Source organism: Neofelis nebulosa, chromosome 13 (genome assembly GCF_028018385.1).
Source record: "Neofelis nebulosa isolate mNeoNeb1 chromosome 13, mNeoNeb1.pri, whole genome shotgun sequence".
NCBI classification, from domain to species: domain Eukaryota; kingdom Metazoa; phylum Chordata; class Mammalia; order Carnivora; family Felidae; genus Neofelis; species Neofelis nebulosa.
This window is the reverse complement of record NC_080794.1, coordinates 48,246,269-48,269,745: the sequence shown is the minus strand read 5'-3', so window position 1 is coordinate 48,269,745 and position 23,477 is coordinate 48,246,269.

Genomic DNA, 23,477 nt, shown 5'->3' with positions numbered 1-23,477 from the left:
ACTGCGCCACCCAGGCACCCCAGGATCAGCATTTTTTAATTCTTTGGGTAAATACCCAGTAGTGCAATTGCTGGATTATAGGATAGTCCTATTTTTAACTTTTTGAAGCACATCCATACTGTCTTCCACAGTGGCTATAGCAGTTTGCCTTCCCACTAACAGTGTAAGAGGGTTCCCCTTTCTCAGCATCCTCATCAATGCCCATTGTTTCTTGTGTTAACTTTAGCCATACTGGCAAGTGTGAGGTAATATCTCATTGTAGTTTTGCAACTTTTAGAATTCACGGTATAACTTGAGGTCCTGCATGTTTTCAAAGGAGAATCCTTTCCTAACTCACCCACCTAGTGCATTTCTACAGGTGGTTTAATGCCCGGCTCTGGTGCATTCCCTGCAAATCCGATTCACTTCCACCTCTCTGCCCCCTTGAATACACCTCCATTATAGTTGGCTCAGTATGTTTCGAGAAAGAGAGAAACAGAGCATGAACGGGGGAGGGTCAGAGAGAGGGAGACACAGAATCTGAAACAGGCTGCAGGCTCTGAGCTGTCCGCACAGAGCCCGACACGGGGCTCAAACTCACGGACCGTGAGATCATGACCTGAGCCGAAGTCGGCCGCTTAACCGACTGAGCCACCCAGGCGCCCCATCAGTATGTTTCAATTATTTGCTGCAAGCTTCTTTATCTCTGCACAGGGTGCTCTTTGAAGCATTGTGAAGTACCTCAACTATCTTCTTAATTGGGATAATAGATATTTGATGAATGCAGGGAAGGGAGAGAGGGAGGGAGGGAGGGACTGAGCCCAGAGTAGCAGAAGAACATTTCCGGTAATGTCTTTATTTAGGCTTGAACAGAGTGTGTGGGGTTGAAGAGAGCCTTAGAACGGGGAATCCTCCCAACACCTCCTGTCACTCACTGCCTGCCAAGCTCAGCAGCAAACACGCTGAGCCGTGCTTTCCCACATAGACCCCTGTCACCCAGACACAGTGACATGCCCCCACAGGGCTACTTTCCATAATGAGAAATGAGCCACAGAAGTATTTTGGCAAACAGGCGGTGTTGAACTGTCAAATTATCCTCTGCTGTGGGGTGGCAGGGGAAGCTCAGTTTCTGTAGTCATTTCCTTCTCATTACTCTGTCAGCTTCATTACCTTCGTGACGCTGTGTAGACCCTGCTGATGAAAATCCACAGAGACCTACCTGAACTTGAACTCTAGCATTTTCCCCACCAGAGCTCCAAAGGTGGTTCACTCGTGAATTGGAAAAAGAAGCTCTTCTTGGGGGAATGTAGAAACTACTGTTTCTCTAATCTGAAAATATTTTCTGAGAAGAGATGAGCCCAAACCTTGTCCTTTGGAAAGGAGTTATGAACTATAATGATCCAAGTTCTAGTGACTTTATGAAATCGTATTTGTAATTATAAAGTGGAGGCAAAAGAATTCACAATTAGTTCTGTTAGGAAAATTGTCCATGAAATCCATTTGGGGAGGTGCAAAATAGTGCATTTAACCAAGATTGAGTAAATACGGGATTTACTCTCCTTGGGTGAACATAGAAAATTGTACAAAATATATGGAAGGATTGTTTCATGTGGACAAGAAGAGTCTGTCATCTTTGAGTGAAGAGAAACAAATGAGGTGAGCCCTACAGTCTCCCTAGATTTCTGAACCACTTTCCAAAGAATGGCTTTCTTGTGGGAATGCAGAACTGTGGTCTCGCTGAGTTGAGGACAGAGACCAGAGTTCATGGAAGCTCAGCCGGCTAGAATTCCAGAGCAGATACCAGAGACGAAGAAGCCACAGAGAGAAAAAGCAACAGACATTTTTATAGGTTTCCCTTTGAATCCTTGTCTGTGTATACGGAGAGCAATTCCCCACAAGGCCAGGCCAAGAATGACCAAGGATTTGTAAACTGAGCATTGTCAGAATTCACAGGGATTCACAGGATTCACAGGGATAAGAAACTTCTTAGTCCCCCTCACCCAGCCAGAGTAGAGGGGCCTCACTGAATGTCTGAGACATACAGAAAGCAACCAAGGAGGGAATCTTACTAGTTGGGCTACAGTATTTAAAGACAAACCTGGAAGGAAAAAAATATTCAACATTTTAAGTTTTACTGAGATATAATTCCCCTATTTAGATTATGCAGTTTGGCAGTTCCTTGAAATGCTAAACATGAGGCTGTCATATTCCCAACAATTCCACTCCTAAGTATCTATCCCAGAGAAAACATGAGTCCACACAAAAACTTGAACACAAATATTCATAGCATTAACCATAAATACCTATAAAGTAGAAACAATCCAGTGAATATCAGCTGATGAATGAATAAACAAAAGATGTTATATCCATACAGTGAAATACTATTTGACAATAGAAAGGAACGAGGTGCTGACTCATCCTCCAATGTGGGCAATCCTTGAAAACATGATGCTAAATGACAGAAGTCAAGCACAAAAGACACATATTATACAGTTTCATTTTTTCAAATGTCAGAACAGGCAGATATATAGAGACAGAGAGCAGCTTAGGGCTGGGGAGGGCCAGGTGAGGAATTGGATATGACTGCTAATTTGGGGAGTGATAAAATATTCTAAAATTAGATTATAATGGCTCCACTATCCTAAGAATATACTGAAACACACTGAATTGTACACTCTAAATAGGTGATTATATGCCATGTAAATTATGTCTCAATAAAGCTAGGTTTCTTCCCTGTGAGTTTTTAAGGGCATAAAAACTGGATATAATACCTGGTCCTATATTGGGTGCTTGCAGACAAATACTGAATTATTACAGATGGTTGGAGAAATTTGAATATAGAATGGGCATTATTGAAGCAAAGAATATTAAATATTGGCATGGCTACATGGAGAAGTAAAGTTAGCTCCTCCCAAATAACAACATAAATGCAGTAACAATAACAGAAAAGTTCCAGATAATTTTTTTAATGTATACTTAAAAAGTGGTTAAATAAAGGACAAAACAGTAACAGTGTGTGTGTGTGTGTGTGTGTGTGTGTGTATGCATATATAAAGGTTTGGAAGGACATACCAGATATACACTTGGTAAACTCTGGGAGCAAGAATATAATGCTGATATTTTCTCATTATCTCTTTCCTTCTTCAATTCTTTACAGTGTACACATTATTCATTTCATATAATATTGTTTTTCATCTTCACATGTTTTGTATCTTTCAAACATATGCACTGTAGAGAACAGAGTGACCCATCATGCTGCTTCAACAATTATCAACACGGCCTATTCTGTTTTATCTGAACCCCAACCAACCATCTCTTCTCGTGACTCCTTGTGTTATTTGGAAGCAAATTAAAACGTTATTTTTAATTCAAAGATTATTATCAACTTGATACTTTGTTAGCCTTACATAAATGCATAGAAGAAGGTCCATTAGGGTACATACATGTCAAACTGTGATTGAGAATGGAATAGGAGTACAGGGGAAGGAGTGGATCTTTTATGATGACAAAGTACATGCAGGATTTTCTAAATCATGAAGCATAGAAAGATAAAAAAAGAAGCATCCGTCCATATGTACAAGAGGCATAAAGTTTTTCTCAAATTAGTAAAGGTCTATGTAAAGTAATGGAAGGTGTCCTGAACTAGAACCCAAGAGATGAGAGTTTTACTTCTATTTCTGTCCCTATGACCATCATGTCTCTGAGTCATTGTTTGTAATTGCTCGGGAGGATCAAGTCTATTATTCACCCATTCCAATATTATCTTTGAGCATCTACTGTATGCCCTGCATTGTCCTCGTTGCCCGAGATCCAGCATGACTTCATTTCCATATTAGGCAGAAATCTTTTGGTTGCAAGTAAAAATAATTCAAACTCAAAGTAAGCTAAAGCAAAGAGAAGATGCAGCGGTTTGCACAACCACAGAATCCAGGGATGACCTGACTTCAGGTGCACCTGGATTGAGGCTAGCAGAGTTTCATCAGGATCTAGTCTCCTATCCCTTCATCCCTTCTAGGCTCTGCTTTTCTCTGTGTAGCCTTCTGTTTCATGCCAGCTCTCTTGATATAGTGACCCCTGGCAGCTCCAGGATTATATCCATTGCACCAAGACCAAGTGCTCTGGGTAGTACCCTTCTTCCAGTAGATCTATCGTGATCTGTCTCAGTATTCTCTTATATAGAGTCCAATCAATGTACACCAAACACAATGCACTTTAGCTGCTATGTAGATGTTCCCTCCTTCCACCTTCTATCTACATGGCTGTATTCATCATGTTTTCCAAGCAAGTTGTTTCTTTGTTTTATTTTTTAATTATTTTTTTTATATTTTTATTTTTATCTATGATCTGCTTTCCGAGGCCACCATTTGGGAAAGATCTGTGGCCTATTTACTCATGAAGATATTGTGGACTAATTTCCAGGTAGTTAATCATCGCGGGTTCATTTGAACCATCAGAGATCCTACATGAGGCTACTTTGCCAGAATGCCCCACGTTGTGCACACTCAGTAGTGACTAAAGAAGCTGTACTCCTGTTCTCACAGTTATCATTTCAGGAGATACATGCCCATGATTCCCACCCCTCTTCTGTAAATTGCTTATAGTTTCCCTACTATCCAATGTAAAGGTAATCGCACAGTTCTTTTTTCCCCCTGAAGACCAATGTAAAGATATTCCCTCTCTACTTTCTGTCTCCTGAGAGCCAAAGAGGTTTTCCAGAAAGGGTAGAACTTAAAGGCAGGCAATGCAAAATCCCTCTCATCATCTGCCATTTGGGGCTTCTTGGAAAGTCACTTGGTTCTTCTGAGCCTTGAGTTCTTGCAATTATTAGCGGGGACTGTAATGGACCTACCCCACAGTGTAGTTGTCCACGAAATAAGGCTTGCAAGCTTCTAGCATAGTGCCTGGGGCAGAGTAGCCACTCAGCACACAGAGTCCCCTGTCCTCCTACAATGGCAAAGCATGTTCAGATTTCTTTTTATAGATCTCACTTTACTTCTTGTCTATTATTTTTCTTCTCTCTCCTGCTCATTCACAAATCTCTAGAGCTTCTGAATCATGCTTTCTTTTTATTGCCCATGGAGCTGAGCACCATGTCTTTTCATGAGAGGGGCCCTTACAAATGATTCATAGCTATATAAAATAGGAGAACTTTGATACTCCTATTCCCAAACTCCTATTCAGATGATACAGGCATCTAATAATCCTACTATTTGTATGACTGTGTTATGTGATGTTTATTTGTTTACTCTAATGTTGTGAACATAGGTATGGTCCCTTTCTCATTTACAAATGAGGAAACTGAGGTTGGTGGATGCTAAGAACTTGCTGCAAAGTCATTCAGTGAGTGTGTGGTGGGGGCTTGACTTCAGGTGTGGTCATTCTGGACACTCAGCCCCTCTGACCCAATTGGACTGCTACACATCGCCCACCTTCCAGGCAGGCTGGTGCCTAGGACATTGGCATCTCAGCCTGGTGCAGTCTTGGCAGGATGAAAAGATCAGGCTAAGTCATGAGGAGACGTCAAGACCCATACTTCATGGTACAGGTGTATAGCAGTGTAGAAAGGGAAATGTGAGTACTCACAAAGGCAGTCTTGGGAGAAACCCCGTGTACAAGAATTCCTCTCCAGCCCTGGAGCCCAATCAATTATGCACAAAGATCCTCTTGTTCCAAGGCTCAGGCACAGTGCCCATTCCCTGCTCTGTTCCCTTCTCCAAGGATACTTTCCATGTTATGGCCACAGCCCTAGCCTGGATTCTCAGTGGATACTTCATTTTGAATCTCAGCTCTGTGCTCCACAAGGACACCATCCTTGCCTTCCTGTGTATCTCAGCTTCTTTCCAGTTTTTGACTTCCCAAGAGGTCCAGTTACATTCTAAATTGTTTTGGGAACCTGTTTTTCCCCACCTTTCTTCTTTAAAGTAGCATGATGCCTCCCTCCTGAGACCTAAAATTTAACAGCATGCACATTCCTAACAGCAGGAAAACATTTTAACTCCCTTACCACTGGCTTTTTGCTACTTTAAACTTTCCATCTTTCTCTTCTCAATATCACATTGGGTCATTGTGAGCTCAGCCCATTTGCAGGTGAGTAAAGTACAATCTAGGGCTCCTAAGCAAGAGTGGGCCCCCAAGTTCTACATGAACTCTCAGGCATTTGATGCTTTATTTATTTATTTATTTAAAATTTTTTTTTAACGTTTATTTATTTTTGAGACAGAGAGAGACAGAGCATGAATGGGGGAGGGTCAGAGAGAGGGAGACACAGAATCTGAAACAAGCTCCAGGCTCTGAGCTGTCTGCACAGAGCCCGACGCGGGGCTCAAACTCATGGACCGCGAGATCATGACCTGAGCCGAAGTCGGACGCTTAATCGACTGAGCCACCCAGGCGCCCCAGGCATTTGATGCTTTAATCTGGATTCAGTAGGAGGCAGGGAAAATGAACCACCAGGAGGTGGGTGTGGGAAAAAATGAAGCAGGACCCTAATCCTGTTCATATGACTGGAGATCTAGGTAAGCATATGACTCTGGGAGACAGCGAAGGAGAAACCTATAGATATAGGCAAGAGGGGTTAGACCAGGAAATGTCCAGCCTACCATGTAGTATTAATGAAAATATTTGCTATCACCTTACAAATATGACCTCTTTTCATCTTCCAAACAGGTCTTCAATATACATTCTGGTGAAAAATTTGAGATTAAAGGAGGTTAAGTAATTTGTCCAATTTTTCCTAGAGAAATGAGTGGAAAAAAATTTAGTTTAGGGGCACCTGGGTGGCTCAGTTGGTTGAGCATCCGACTCTTGATTTTGGCTCAGGTCATGATCTCACAGTTTGTGAGTTCCAGCCCCACATCAGGTTCTGCTCTAATAGTGCAGAGCCTGCTCGGGATTCTCTCTCTCCCCACTCTCTCTGCCCCTACCCCAATTGCTCTCTCTCTCAAAACAAATAAACTTAAAAAATGTTTTAGTGTAGATCTGTCTGATTTCCTAACTCATGCTGATATTCCAGAGATCTTCTGAGGACTGCACTTCAACCCCCCCTGGAAGCCAAGACGGTCTCCAAACCTAATGAACTGATGGGGCAGGAGTTTGCTGATGTATTGCCCAGTCAGATGTGCCATGGTGCTACTCAGGTGACTGAGATCCTGTATGGTGAGAGGAGACAGGCCTGGATCCTGAAGGAGCTCAAACACATGGGTGAAGGGGTAGCACTAGAGGTCTTGACCTGGGCAGAGACATTCTACTTAAAGGCCCTGGTACCAGGCGAATAGCTCCACCTTTCTTATTCCCCTACTCTTTGACATTTCTCTCCCTTTGCAGCTTTCTCTCTCATGCCCCCATAACATGTCTGCAGTGATTTAAGAAGGTTCATGTGCTTTCCTATGTCCCTCCAAGCTTGTGATTCCACAGGGCATGTTCTAAAAATAAAATAAATCTATTCTGAAGTAGGAACATTCATTTGCTCAGAGCTCAGCTTCTGGGAAGCTCCAGGCAGTCACCAACATATTTGCAGAACCTTCCCCATCTCTTATCAGCACTGCATCTACCCCCCCTTAACCTAGAAACACCGAGGCCCGGCTCCATAGCCCTATATGACTGGTGTGGTTTCTCTCTCCATGTTATGAAAGATAAAATACAGATTTCGTGAGGCTCCAAGCAGATAATGCTCTAAGCATCTCTAGAGCCGTGGTGGTAACTTGGAAGCCACCAGTGAATAATTTGGGGAGGAAGAGGTTGTAGGGAAGGGAAGTCAAATGGGTCTGCAGAGACGGGAATTGTGGGCAGATGTTACAGAGAAATAGATTGCGGTCGTACGGGGACATTCAAACAGCCGGGGCTGTTTGAACATGAAATGGAGCACTTTGGAAGGTAGTGCGTTTCTTGTGGCTGGGAGTGGGGCTGGAGCAACACTTACGTTTGTTGGGAAAAGGCTCACCCCATGCAAACATGTTCCACAGGCAGGCTAAGATTTCCATGCTGGGCTTGGGTCAGAGACTTGAGTAGCCAGGCACAATGCAGACAAGGCTAGCTATTAGCCCAACCTTGTCATCTCTAGGGGGCCATTCCAATCTGGACTGCTGTAGGGAGAGGGCAGTAGTTCCCAGCAACAGGGATCTGCAGGGTGATATTAATGCACCTTAGTAGGAAGCAGCAAAATGAGTGAAACAAAGAAGGACGTTTGCCAGATTCTGCAAGAGTAGGGCTGGCTTCTCATTCTGAGCAAAGTATTAGGTGAGGTCATAGACCCAGCCAAGGGAAACTAGAATGATGTGCCCTAGACATAAATGGTGTGGAGGAGGGTGGAAGAGGATGGGAGGGACTATTGGGGTCATGGAGGTCTCCTTTGCTCAGTGCCCCTTGCCAGAGGGCATGAGGTTCTTACCGAAGGAGGCCAGCATGACGCCACACAGGGGAGAGCCTCTGTGTCTGAGCCAAGTGAGGCAGGAAAGTGGGATCTGACTGCCAGCAGATTGCACCCTTCAGCCCTGAGACCACAGCATCCCATGGCCTGCGGGATTTGAGATTCAGCCTGATTTGTGTTACATTTGCTTAGTGGTGTCAGTTCTGGGTCTAAAGCAGTCATTCTCGAAGTTTAGCATGTGTCAGGATCACCTGGAGGGCTTTTTAATCAGAGATGGCTGGCCTTGCCCCCAGCATTTCTAATTCAGTGGGTCTGGAAGGACTTGAAAATCTGCATTCCTCACAAGTCCTCAGGGATGCTTATGGTTCTGGTCCAGACTGCACCCTTCAAGTAACTCTGACCTAAAGTAATTTTAAGCCAAAGAGTACTTTGTGATGTTTACTTTCCTCTAAACCTTATTCAACAAAGGTAGCACCTTTTCTATTTCAGTTACCATGCCAAGACCTTGAGATATTCCAGGAAATGATATAGACTCCCTGATGTCAAGTGGCTTAGAGTCTACTGATACAGGAATGGGCAGTTACAAAGCAGGGTAAGTGCCAAGGTGGGTAATTACTGGGGCCAGTAAGCATGTGAATATTTGTGCATATGTGTACTGCAACATACAGTCTTGGATATGCTAGAGAAAATTTCTAGAACATGTGACCTCGAACCTGGAAGCTGTTTTTAGGGTCAGAAAGCCCTGCATCAACTTCTGGCTTTGCCCCTTAGTAGCTGGTTGACCTTGGGTGAGTTAGTTTTCTGAGTCTCAGACTCCTCATCAACCGAATGGTCCTGGGTCATTCATGGTCCATGACCATGGGCATGTTCTAAGCACAGAGCCACAGAGTGAACAAGCCTGATGTCCTGTCCTTGCTCCTGAGGAGCTCACACTCTGTTAGTGGCAGCAGGATTGGAGATAGGGCATTACCTCCAGATGAATAAGTAAGCTGTGACAAAATGCAGACAGGGTGCGAAGAAAGGGTGAGAAGAGAGGGTGAGAAGAAAGAAGGTAGATGACTTTAGAGGAGATTGTCATGGAAGGCCTTCTGGAGGAGGGAACCCTTGAACTGAGACCTGGACGATGAGAATGAGGTTGTATTTGCCGTGTAAGCTGTGCTATGGGACTTTCGAGTACATACATGGGTTAAAGAACCCTGATGGTTATAACTATCAACAAAATATGCTTATCATCCTCACCATCGTTCTCTTCATTAGCATAACTGTTGTTATTATCATTATCACAATCATTACAGTTACTGCCAGGCTCTGAAGGCAAGTGCACCAGCAAGGCCCAGGGATTCACAGACTTGCAGGTACATTTGGAAAGGTCAAAGTTCAGTGGCACTCAGGCAAAGAGCATTCATAGGGGGTTACATGGCAACACTTGAGAGCTCAGTAGAAGTTCTGTGGACCGGACCAGACCAGACCAGACCCTGGACACTGTCCTCAGAAGCCATTGGAGAAATCTAGGTAGCAAGGTGACATGTCCATATTTGTGTTTTAGGAAAAGCTTCCTGTCAGTTCGCTGTGTTCTGCCTGCAGCTGGGGAGTAGGGGGAGATGAACAAGACTGTGGGCAAGGGGGAGAAGCCAACAGTCTGCACCGGGATGCAGCGGTGGGGCAGATTGTGACAGAGGTATTTAGGAGAGGCCATAAGCTGAGCGCAGCTGTCCATTGGATTGGAGGGTGAAGGGACGTGGCCAATGGAGGAAGACCACCCGGCGGACAGGACCCGCCTCTGCCCCACCCCACTCCAACCTACAACTGGAGGAAGGCAGATCCTGGAGGCAGGACTTAGGAGAACCTGTTGCGGGATGTCGGGCAGGTGACTTTGCCATGCAGTGCTTCTTTCTGTCAAATAGGATATTCTCCTGCTTCCCGGAGAAGGGTATTGTGAGGACTGAGTCAGATGACAGGTATGAAAAGCACTTTGGCAATTGTAAAACACTTTTCAAATGCAAGGTGCTATTTTTATTACCCTCGGTTTCCCTGTATAGAATGTGACCCAATAACTGGATGACGGCGTCTGGCTGCTCTGGAGGGAGCGACAAAGGAGGAGATGGCAGGTCCCCAGCTACACCTGCCGGGGCCTCTGGACAAGGCCTGAGCTAACCCGCCAGGGACGCAACCTTTCCCACACTGCCCTTAATGTGTCTCTCGTTTAAAATGATTTGCTAGGCAAAGCTGTGTACATCATTAGAGAAAGGTGGCAGCCTCGGATGATTCAGTGGCTGCAAGGAAATTCTCCCCATCGTCCCTAATGGGCGCTAAGAAGGCAATGACATGATTACCATGCATCCTCCCATTATGAGGCTGCGCAGGGCAGCTGGCGCCCAATGCAGACAGGCGCTCTCAGCAGGGAGAGCGCAGAACATTAACAAGAACTTAAGATGAATTCTTCTTCCTTGGCCTTTGGAAATGGAAACCTATTTCGGGCTAGGCTGGGCACGCTGCGCTCTGGAAGTCATTTCGCTTGTAGCTGAGCTCCTCCTTCCCTCTCTTTCCTCTCCCCCCGCCTCCCACTTCGACTTCCCTTTCTGCTTCGCTCCTCAGGTTTGTCCGCCTTCTGTTGTGACATCGCAAAGTAATCCCTGAGGCAGGAACCCTGATGGCGTTCGGGCCCAGCGATTTAGCGACTGGGAGCTCCGCAGCGCCACCCTGCGGAGGTTCAAGACCTGGGTGCTGTGGGTGCGAAGCGTAGGAAGCCTGTGTTCACACTCACACTTGCTTCTGTCCCTCGGAACGTGATCGCACAGATGGTCACGTGGCTCCTCCTGTTCCTGTGTGTGTGTGCACATGTGTGCACTGTGGCTCAGCACGCCCCCCCCTCCCCCGTTCTTTCACCTGAGCCCAGCGTTCTGAGGACTTGTTCCGAGCGCAGAATGCTTGCATTGTGAGTCCCCCGAGGTTCCAAAGGAATCTGCAAACATTGGCAAACTCATCTGCTGTGAAGGATTTTATATCAAGACTCCTCCAAGAGCCAGGGCAAAATAGCTCAATCCCAAATTGCAGAAGTAGCAGTGGGTCTGCCCAGTGATCTCTCCTTCCCTCGCGTTACTGCTGAGCGGTCTTGCCTGGCTGCACCCAGCTCCTCAGAGCTCTGCTCCCACCTTCTCTCAGATTGAAGACGTGAACCCTCGAGGAAGTCCTGAATCTGTGCAAACAGTCCCTGGGCCGGCTCCCCGCTTAGGGCTGCTTGGCATTCTCCTGGCGTCTTAGTTGGAATGGGTTATTGCCTTTTCCCCCAGAGCTCATCCCCTTTCTAGGCTAAGCCACTGTACCTTTGAAGCTGAAACCGTTTCCTGCAACAGGGAACCTCTGTCCTTGTGTGAGCCTCCGTACTCAGCTGACATTTGCATTACTTCAATAAATATTTACTTCTTAGCAATTACTGGGGATACAAAGGAAAATAAGACATAGCTCCTGCTTGTAAGAAACCCATGATCTAGAGGAGAGAGAGATGTAAATAAGTAGGGTAGATTGTTTTCAGTGTCCTTTATAATTTGTAGATGTTTGCATTTACTGATATTTGTTCATCTCCGAAGAAGTCAAAATGAAATAGAGCATCCGATTCATAATTCCTGGGGATTTCCTGTTATTACTGAGAGTGGCAGTAATATCACAAGCCTTACTACCATTTCACCATGTCCGTGGCACTAGCTCCATTATACAGCTGAGAAAACTGAGGCACAGAGCAGTTAAATGACCTGCCTGAGGCCAGACTTTGAGAAAGCGGCAGAGCAATACATCAAATGATTGCTGATTTGACTCTATAAGTCTCCCGCTTGACCCTGCCCTAACCTGTCTCCCTCTGGCATTCTCCTTTTCAGATGGAGACTTGCCACCAGTCTGCCGAATGGTGGAGAGTGACCCTTTCCAGGTCAGCATCGTGAAAGACTTTCAACTTCTGAAATCAGGCCAGCATCAGACATGTGACATGACAAGGGAACATTTTCCCCATTCAGAGGATCGTTAAAGGATATGAAAGCCAGCAGATCATTGTTATGCAAGAGGAAACAACATAAATGGAAAAATCTATGAACATCATATCCATAAGTCTCTGGGAAATTTGTAGTGGAAACAAATGGTCCAGAGTATGAATGGGTAATGCTTCACCAATGGGAACCTGGGAACCATGGGGCCAGGCTCATGGCATAATGATCCTTTCTGTTCAGCATGAAATGATTCTTCTGGTGAAACAGAGGAAAGGCAGTTTAACCACCTGCTCCTCAACCGTAAGATCTAAGCATCTGGGCTTTGACTTCTGGAAGATGAAAGAATGCTTAAGCATATTCCTCTGGGAATAGGGCAAGTGCATGGTGGATTCTTCTGCAGGTGAGTGGAACCCCTTTGGCCATGTCCCTGCAAACTTGGCAGTGTTTGGAGATTGGGGTTTATTCCACACTCCTCAGGTTTTTTTCTGAAGATGGAATTAGGAGATAAGGCCACTTCAGAAAGTTGGACATGGTATCCAACACAATGCTTCTTAGAGCAAGTTCCAGTCCTCCCTGATAAAAGGATAGCTCCTGCTTGATTGGGGAGTATTTGGCAACCAGGCCAAAGTCTCCATTCTGTCCCTTCTTAAGCATATTCTGGATTTTCTCCAAATCCCTGCCTACTTGGGAATACAGTTCTGCGTCTCCTTAAATCATGTGTTCCTCGTGCAGATTTGATTGATCCACTAGTGGAAGCCAACAGCCCCTCCCCCTAGGGTCCTTATGCATCCACTGGGAAGTATGCATCATATGCAAAGCACTTTGGAATCTGTTTGTTCCTGCCCAGCATCCATCCTCACTTTGTGTAATAGCTCCAGGATTTCCCAACAGGAATCTTCTGGACAGCTATCCATTTCCTTCTTAGGATTCAGTAATTTTACAGAAGAGAGGCTCAGGGCAACTTTCATCTCTTTTTGAATAATAAGAAATAATAATAATAATCATGAGTTAACCTTTATTGGATGTTTAAGTGCACATACTGTAGTAAGTACTTATCATATATTATCTCATGTAATCCTCACACATACATTTATCAAGAAAACACTACTATTCCTATTTTATAGAAGCAGAGACTGAAAGTCAAGAGGCCGATATTGCAGAACCAGGCATTTGCACCCAGATGCCTCTGACTTCAAAGTATATACCTTTGGCCACTATGCTCTGGGCTGACTCACAACTCGTTGTTTTTTTTTTTTTTTTTTTTTTTTTTTTTTGGATTTACAATACAAATCAGAGGATTAAATGCTCTGAGATGCACTCGGTAAAGAACCCTATTTAATGTTGCTTAACTTTAAACAACATTAAGAGCTCTGTTAAGTTCTGCCAGATACTATTGCTACAGTGGGAAGGTACATCCCTTCCTGACCTATGTGGTCAGAACGGGACAATTGTGTAGAAGTTGGAATAGAGCTATTGCTTTTGGTGGTGGTGGTGATGGTGGTGATGATGGTGGTAGAATTTACAGAAAGACTAGTTTGTCCTAGGCACTGTCCATGCTTTATCTCATCTAATCCTTATAATTACAATGAAGAGTGAGTATGTTATTGTCCAATTCAGTAGATGGGGACACTGGAACATCAAGAGCTATCTTGCCCAAGGTCACACCACCAGGAAATGGTAGAACAGGGATTCAAACCCCGATCTACCTAAATTCTCAGCCACCCTAGTAGCTTGAGCTAACTCAAAGGACCTGATGATTTCTTTTCAAAGTCTTAAACGCACCAGAAAAGGCAGGTACTCTTGTCCATCTGTCCCTCTGTCTTCTAGAACTCAACACATTAGAGCCTGTGGAGGCTCTGCTGTCAGCAAAAGAGCTCTTCTGCAGGAGCCTGTGAGGGGAAGGGAGTCCCACAAGCCCCACTGCAGCAGCGTGGCCATTGCTCTATGTGGAGCCTTATAGACCGGGAGTAGATTAAAGCTCCAAGATACACGAATTTCAAAATTGAAGCAATAAAGCACATTTTTTTCTTGGCTTGCAATTGCCCCTTAATTGGACCATGAATAGCAATTACACTATAAAGCCTAACAGGAATGTGTGGGTAATTAGAGTATGTCTTGGGCGGTGGGTTTTAATGGAGGAACCCGGGTAATCATTGAGTGACTTTCACCCTCTACCAAGTGATAAAATCATCATGAAACACCTATCAATCACTCAGAAAAATTGCAAGTGTGATTTTAGTTCCTGCTAGAATAGGACTAAGAAGGCTGGAAAACCACTCTGCCCAGAAGGCTCTGTCTGTGTCCTTGAAGAAGTGGGAGAAGCAGAAGCAAGGTGCTCCCATGTTCCTTGTCCTTGCTCCTACAATATCCTGTCTGCAGCTGCTTTGCACACATCACTTATTTCAATCCTCAGCATGGCTTTATGGGGAGAATATCTTTATGTCCATTGCACAGATGAAGGCAATGAGACTCATATAGCAACTAAGTGACAGATTCAGAATTTAAATCCAGGTGTTTAACTTACATCAAGCTTAATGTTCATGGCCTTTGAACTCTACAGCTGCTCAACACTTATTGAGCACTTATTATGGGCAGCACTTTCTATAAATCATGTGATTTAATACTTTCGATAGCTATGTGAGGTAGGGTTTTTTAAAATCACATTTACAGGTGAAAAAGTAGGTATTTGATAGGAGTGGTTATTTTCATATTGGGCTATCACCCTCTCCAACCCTTCTCATCACACACACACACACACACACACACACACACACACATTTCTTCTATCTCTCTATCTCTATTTTCCAGTAGCTGAAGCCACATTTTTGAGGTTCCTCAAAAGCAGTCCATAAGACAATACAAGAGATAACCTAAGAAACACCACTATGGGGATAGAGAAATGGCACAAGAAGGAGAAGGCGCCCACAAAAGGATAAGTTAGCGAAGCAGCTACTCATCAGAACCTGGGGCTTGGCCTTGGGAAACTAGAAAACAGTGTAGACTGCACACACCAGCATTACCTTAACTGAGGAGAAACAGAGTGCGTGTTCATCTACCAATGTCACTAGTCATGGCTGGGGGATCCTGGGGGTGGGAGAGTTAATTCTTCCATGCTTCCAAATAATAGTGAGGATAGCAAAACCAATTCAGGCACTTGTAGGTGGTAAGGACAGGGGCGGGGCACCAGTCCAACAGCAAAGGAACAAACTGGTCTTCAATGAGCCAAGAAGCAATGGAGAGGCAAGAGAAAGAAGAGCTTTGGAACCAGATAGACCTGGTGAGGTATGCTTGCTATATCATGCCCTGGCCAGTGATTGATCTAAGCTAGTGTGCTTTCATTCAGTTCAGGTCAACTCACATGTGAGCCAAGGGACTGTTGCCTATATCTCAGAGTAGAGTAGAAGATTCCAAGGGATAAAACTTGTCAGATCTTGACTCTGCGCTTACCTGGCATCCAGTTCAAGATATTAATTCACCTGCACCTTGGAAACTGCCCTAAAACCAAATAATAAGAGGCAGTTTCTGGTCTATCCAAAATGCTAAAGTATGAAAGTATAATTTGTAGCTTATCTATCCAGGGAATCATAGATTTTTTGACAATCTATTGAAATCTCCTAGCTCCCATCCCAGAAATGCACACAGAAGGTACAAAAAGATGACTTATAGAAAGAAGAAGAGACACTCTCACAATTGTCTGGGGGAATCAATATGTGAGCTCAAGTATATTTAATGAATTTTCAGGGTTTTTGCCTGCTGTGAACATTCCAAAGTCCTAATCCTGGTCTTGGTGTAAGCACGCTGCATGTGCTCTCTTGGAAGAAAAGCACCCTGAATGGTGTCTATGAGTGGCTGAGGGCCAGACTGGACCCTTATTATTTATCCCGGTTCCCAGCAACATCAGGACCACATGCTTCAGCAGGGACAAAAGCATTTTGTGAATCGTTTGCTCAGTTCGGCTTTGGGCCATTGGTTTCTCTTCATGTCAGCGTCCTCCCAGAAAATGATTTAGGTCAAACTCAAGGATAAATGCTGACTGGTTTATTTCAAGCTCTCAAGTATAAGAAAAGCAGTGATGGAAAATAGAAGCCAAGATTGGAGTTACTTAACCTAGCTAAGCGACGTCAGTCTTTCATGGAAAAAACAACAACAACAACAAAAACACAAACAAACAAACAAACAAACAAACAAAAAACCCCACCAGTCTGCTAACATCTTGCATCTAAGTTTTGGCTTTTGGAGAAGGAAACCTTCACATGGGGGTGATATAATATTTCACTACCTTTTTATAACTGAATTCCTAAATTTTGCCTTTTCCTTATGAAGCAGAATAGGTCAGAACTACATAGCACTGGGACCCGTAACTTGACATTGCCCTGTGTCCTCATGTTTTTCTCCCTTTATTACCTTCTACAATATTCCAGGACAGAGAGACCTGTTCAAAGCATCAGAGGAGGAGTCCTACTATTTCTGCTTGATGCCAAGGGCTTCAGGGTAAGAATAGACTCTGTCCTACTGGGACTTTGGGGGACTGAGGAGGGATCACTTGACCACAGTTTACTGCAGAGCAACCCCCCATCCCCCCACTAAGCTCCCTTTCTGTGGAAGAGGAATCTGCTACCATCTGTATGTGACAAGAGCAAGTGGCTAGGGGACTCTTTGAGTCACTGGTAAGGATTTATTCCTTCTTTAGAGATTAAAATAGAGGCATACTTTATGTCTTTTCCCCATCTTCCTTGTTTCTCTCTTACCTTCATTTGTCCGCCATAAAGCATATAGTTATCAACAGGCCTCTCAAATGTCATACAACAAGGAAACACACTGGAGACATAGAGTGACAGAAAAATAACAAGAACTTTCCCCATCCTCACACCCCCAATCTCTCATATCATGATCCCTACAAATCAGCATGTTGTGGAACCATGGACACACAGGCTTTGGAACCAAGTAGTTCTGGTGAGAGAGCTAAGCCTCAATCTATTTGTGTGACCCTGGGCAAGTCTTTCTCTAAGTGTCTATTTCCTCATAGCAAAGTGGTGACACTCACATCTGTTGGGGTTGTTGAGAGGATCACATGAAATAACATACGTGAAATATTGGATGTATTTTAAGTGCTCTGTAGATGGGAAGGCTCTTCCATACTGCTCTGGGTTTCTGGAAATCTGTATCACCTTCCCCTTCCCCTGTGTCACATGTTAAAGCATAACCACATCATAATGGATCCCACAAAAGTAGAAAAAGAGACACATTTTTAAAAAGGATGCTTAACCATTGCAAACATACTTGGCTTCCTATATCTTACTGAGATGTAGGATAGCATTGCCAGGTAAACATCCAGTTAAATATGTTTTTAGTTTAAGTATGTCCAAACATTGCATAAGATATGTTTGCACTAACAAGTTATTTATTGTTTATTCGAACTTCAAATTTAACTGGATATCCTGTATTTTTCTTCACTAATCCTGGCAATCTAATTGTGCGTGTATCTCACCACTCTGAACTGCCATACCTGGTTGAATGTGAGACAGCTCAAGAGCAGCCGTCAAATTAGGTTGCCTTAATTTGGATCCTGAGCCATGATGACTGTCCTGCATAATCTTAATCATGTTTTAGACAACTCTGGAAAGATATTAACAAGCTTCAGGCAAGCAGAAACAAATATCTTTTTATGATATGTAGATTTGCCAAAAGCAATACAATAGTAAAATGAAAACAGAGCAGCTAGGACCAGATAAACCACGTTACCTCTTCATTCAATGGCATCTATCTGTAAAGGAAATTTAAAATTTTTGTCATAAGAATGTAGAGATATACTTTTATAATATGTAGATTTGCCAGTAGCGATATAAAAGCAAAATGAAAACAGAGCGGCTAGATCCCATAGAATGTTTGTTACTTCTTTTTCCAGGGGCATCAATCTCCAAAGGAAATTTCAGTATATATATATTTTGTTTTAAGAGCATTTCTTTGTCTGTGTTAACATAATAAGTTGGAGAGCAAAACTTTGCATAGGACAGACAAGGTTTGTCCAGATAGAAGATTCAAGGTGTCCTTGAAAATACCAGATTTGTGGCTGCCCTTCTTTAGATGAAGATGGTTCTTTGGAGAGGGGTAGAGACAAGTAGACTCTTAGAAGTATGTGCGGTGGGGAAATCTGAGCCCATGGGGTAGATTCTATAATCTGGCTATTAGATTAATATTTTTAAGGTATTTCCAAGTCTGCTGTTCTCTTGCTATTTCATCGATCTGTTGGGAGGTAAGGACTCCCCTACCCATGACTTAAAAACAATAACTACCATTTATTATCTCTTGAAATTGTAGAGCTCACCTGGGCTTAGCTGGGGTGCTTTTGCTACTCACTTGATTAGCTGCAATCATTGGCAGGCTTGACTGGGCTGGAATAACCAAGATGATTCACTACAATGGCTGATATTTGGGGGCACTGTTGGCTGGGAACTCAGTTGGGGCTGTCAGCTGACTGGTCCTCTACCCAGCCTCTCTTTACTGCTTGAGCTTCTCACAGTGTAACAACTGGGTTCCTAGTACACAAATGCTGCACATCTCTTTAGGTCTAGACTTACAAGTTACACAGGGTCATTTCCACCACATTGTAATAGTCAAAGCACATCCAAAGGCTTTGGATTCCTCCAAAATCCCAATAAAGACTCCAATGGCCAGGCTATATTCAAGGGAAGAGGATTAGTTCTCACCTCTGGATACAGGGGATGGCAAAAAAAAAAAAAAAATCACCTCCATCGTTAATTATCCAGAGTTCTTCCTGTGGACACAGATTATTTATATCTCTCTCCCATCTCAGCGACCATAAAAGTCTTATTCAATTATGGCTTCAGGCGTGGGCTTGAAGACCAGGATCTTGCCATTTAACTGTATCCAAGAGTGTATGAGAAATTTACCCTGATTCCTTGGGGATAGGTCTTTAGTGAGGTTCTTCTTGATTGGGTGGCCTGTGAGTTAGAGAGACACAGCCCAACACTCAATGATAACAGACATAAGACAACTTCCATAGAAGCTCACGTTCACAGAGGGAGGAAATACAAGGCATATAAACATCAATGTTCCATAGCAATTCTGAATTCTGGCTGGGCATGGGTCACAACTTCCTCTGCTCTGTGGGTAAAGGATGTATATTGATTAGGATCTGGTTTTGCTCCCTCAGATCTTAGTTGTATTATATCTGTTTCTCCTCAGATCTTACCTTTGTTGTCTAGGCTGTTGGTTCCACCCTCTGAGTTACCTCTCCTGTATTGACTTATTTTCTGCATTCTCAGTGCTTTGGTATTTGGAGCCTTTATAATGGATAGATTGCCCCTCCCAGGGAGAGCTAACTGCTAGATATTGTAAACTTCCTGCTTTTCTAGTACACCTTTGACATCAACCAATCCAGAGCCAAGACCCCCAACCATCTCTTTTACCAAACTCTACACCAATACTCCTTCTGCCCTAAACCACCCCACGACCTTCTATTAGACAACTGGGGACCACCCCTATAGCTCAGAGCCCACCTGAAATTATTCAAACTATCTAATCCTACGTTTACTCAACATCTATTCCCTCCCTCACCCATTCTTTCCTCCAAAATCCCAATAAAAACTCTGTATCATTATTTCCCTTCTTGCCCCTCTCTGCCTCCTGACCATCTCTGGTCCTTCCTCATATGGCCCTGCGTGGTGTGGCCTGCCTCCTGCTTTTAGGATTCTGTGAGTATAAACTTCATCCTTCATGACAGTTATTTCAATGTCTACTGTCTTACCATTCATGATTGAAACAAATCCTGAATACATTTTAAAACGCCTCCTTTCACCTAAAATTGATCCATGTTTACAATGGAATAGCTTTCTCAGGCTCCTTCCTGTCCAAAAATGATTGGGTTTATAGAGGCCCCCTCATTTCATGTTAGTCAGGGTTTGATCATGAAGGAGATCCATTACAAATACTGTGGAATATGGGATTTATTATTGTAATTAGCCTTCACAGTTGTGGGAGGAACTGGGTCAGTGAAGGTCTAAAAGAGAAAGGTGGATGAACAGAGAAAAGCCACAACTGAGTCTCCTGGACAAATAGGGCAGGTGGGCAGGTTGAAGCTTGCTGAGAAAGTCTACCAAAGTGGACTGTGAAGAGGATCCAGGGGGAGACTTCCATGGAAGCTATCACTTTGGTGTGGCTGCTGCCTTTGAGGAACTATAGGTAAGTATCCGATGGGACCACTGGGACATTACTGGCTCACAGAGCCAGCATCTGGAAGATCTGGCACAGAGCAGAGGAGCACAAGGATCAGTTGGAAGCCATCTGTGTTTGACCTCCCTCAAAGCTTTGACACACTTGCCTTTATGTCAGACATGCAGTTTTTCTCTTTTGCAGAGGACAGGGCTTCTTATGCCTGTGACCAGGGACTGTTTCTTCTTCCTTGACTCTCTGTGAATAGAGTTGGTTTGTAGTGCCTGAGTCATTCGCACTGTCTCAGCATTATCTACAGTGCCTTTGCCCTGTGGTCCAAGACAGAACATGCAATTGACAAACTGTAACATAGTTTAAATCCTGACCTCCCTGGAGCTCATCTCTCCCTTTTTTCCTTTCCTTTTCTCTTGCCTTCCTGCTTTCTATCCTTTCTTTATTCAAGGCCTACGCGCTGAGTACCATAATGTACCTAGTACTGGGCTAGGTTCTGGGGCAGATCATAATATGAATAATTGAGTGAAAGTGCATCTTCATGCATCTGTGCCTGCCTTATTCATTCGTCTAACAGCTATAATTTGAGATAGCATTTGAAAGACTTTGTGTTGGGGTCAGGGAGGCACCCAGCTCATTCTCTAGCAGAGGACAGAAGACACAGGCTCTTGCTAAGAGACAAAGTGGATATTGAAAAGTCCACAGGGGAGTTGAAGACAAACTGCTGGAAGGCATTGAGGTTGAAAAGATACATTAAAGTCATATTATAGGAGTCCTTTAGTGCTTGTCTAAGGATTTGGGCCTGTTTCTGTGCCTAATGAAAAGTCATTAAAAACTTTGAGCGGCAGAAACCTATGGGAAGAGTTGAACTTTAGGGAAGTGCAATGCCATGGGAAGATTCAGAGATGGGGATGATCATTTGCGCTCATCAGTTGGGGCCTGAGGAAGGAGGGCTATCATCTAATCATTTGTCACGTGAATCTTGGAGCGGGAGTCCCAGTGCTGTGCATGGTGTTGGGCGGATTGCCAATATCTCTGAGCTTTTACAGCTGTGGGTGTGGCAGATACTGAGGGACAGTTCTGCCATCCTGTTGGTGGTAGTGAGGCCTCAAAATTGTATTGCCTGGATGCTGAGATTTAAGGTTTGCTGGAAGGCAGTGTATGTGCAGGACTCAGGAGACTGTGTCACACAAGACAAATTCACTTGGTCACACAAGGCCAGTAAACTGTTCTTTTGGCCATGTCCGCTCTGATAAATGAATCTTTTCTTGCTACCAGATCAATAGTCACTGAGCTAAAGAATTGTTGGGAGATAATTTTTAACTCAGCGGAGCCTATTTTGTATATATCATATTTATTTATACATGTATTCATTCACAAATATTGGCTAAGCACGTGCTGTGGCCTCATGATAGGTAGCACATTGATGGTGGGGGTGGGAGTATGCCTGTCCTTTTTCCTATGAAATGATGGTGTTGGTAGATGGCAGTATTTTCTTTTCTCTTGCTCCTTTCTTAAAAAATAAATAATGCCTTTATGTGGCAAAATAAAATATTGACAGCCTTATGTTAATACCCCATTTCCCTCCCTAGTCCATGATTCTCAGGGTAGAAATCATTGTTTTGTGACAGAGGCTGCACATAGTTTTTATCCTGTTCAAATGTTTATTATGGACTTATAAAGGCAATGATGATATTCCTATCAAGTTTCTTCATGACAGGAATAGGAAAGGGTTCTAATATGCAGGTATCCAATATGCTGGATCACGGTCCAGAGCTTTCTGAAAAAACTGCCAGTGCCATCAGGAGATGGATTATGGCAGCAGCCGACAACACAGAGGAAGGTGGTGGTTAAAGAATAGGCACCATGGTTCAGACCACAGCCTGATGGTGGGTGCGTAGCTGGCCAGCATACTCTAAAGAGCAACGCTGACAGACAGGGGGAGTCTAGGAAAGAGTGGCCAGCATGGGGAAAGCATTATCTCAGAATAGAAACAAATGAAAGACTGTTGTTTCATTAAAAAAAAAAAAAAAAAAAAAAAAGTAAGGCAGCAGGAAAAAGGCAAAGAGTAGTCTAAGAGTGCTTATGAAAAATAAATGAAAAACAAAATTATATTGTTTATTATAGACACCGATTAATGGTTTGTAGATCCCACCAGGAGACAGAACTAGGGATAGTAGATGGAGACTACAAGAAACCCAGTTGGTCTTACTATCAGAAAAAAAAAAAAAAAAAAAAAAAAAAAGGCAAACCAACTATTAGAATCTACCCTACATGGATTATATTGTTGTTTTGTCTACTTCCTCATTCAGTCTGTAGCTCCTTAATGAACAGACCTCATTTGGAGCATTTGGTGCATCTTCAAACCAGCAGCCATTAAAGTGTCTGGCTTCTAGTGGGGGATGGCAAGCATGTTGAATTTAACTAAATAATTCACTGATCAGGTGTTGATTTGTGTTTGGCACAGCATGTTCTCATAAAATTCTTTTAGGGCTCACTCAGTATAGTTGATCCATAAGTAGGGATTGCCCAGCACACTAAAATATTAACTTGTATTCCCTGTGGTTCATGATTTCCTGAGGCTAAAAGAGCACTCTGCCTCAGTTTCTCCATATGTACAAAAGAAACTCCCAGGAGTCCATAGCCTAAATGGTTAGTAATTGGAGATAAAAAAGATATGCCACTTGTGGGCACTGATGGACAAAGATTGAGGCTCAAGAGGGCAGGCAGAAAGAGCAGGGAGAAAGGACACACCGCTGCTGTGGGCTCAGGAGAGGTGATATTTGTACTGAATTTGCTAGAGGAGAGAGGGGTAGAGGGTTGAGGCAAAAGGTAAGAGACAAGAGCATGGGTAGACTCAACCCGGAAGTGTTAGGAACAGGATGGTTTGGGGAAGCTGAAGACATGATTTGATATGAGATGAGTCAAATTTTGAGAGGGAAGGGGTTGAAGTGACAAAAGACAAAGTTGTA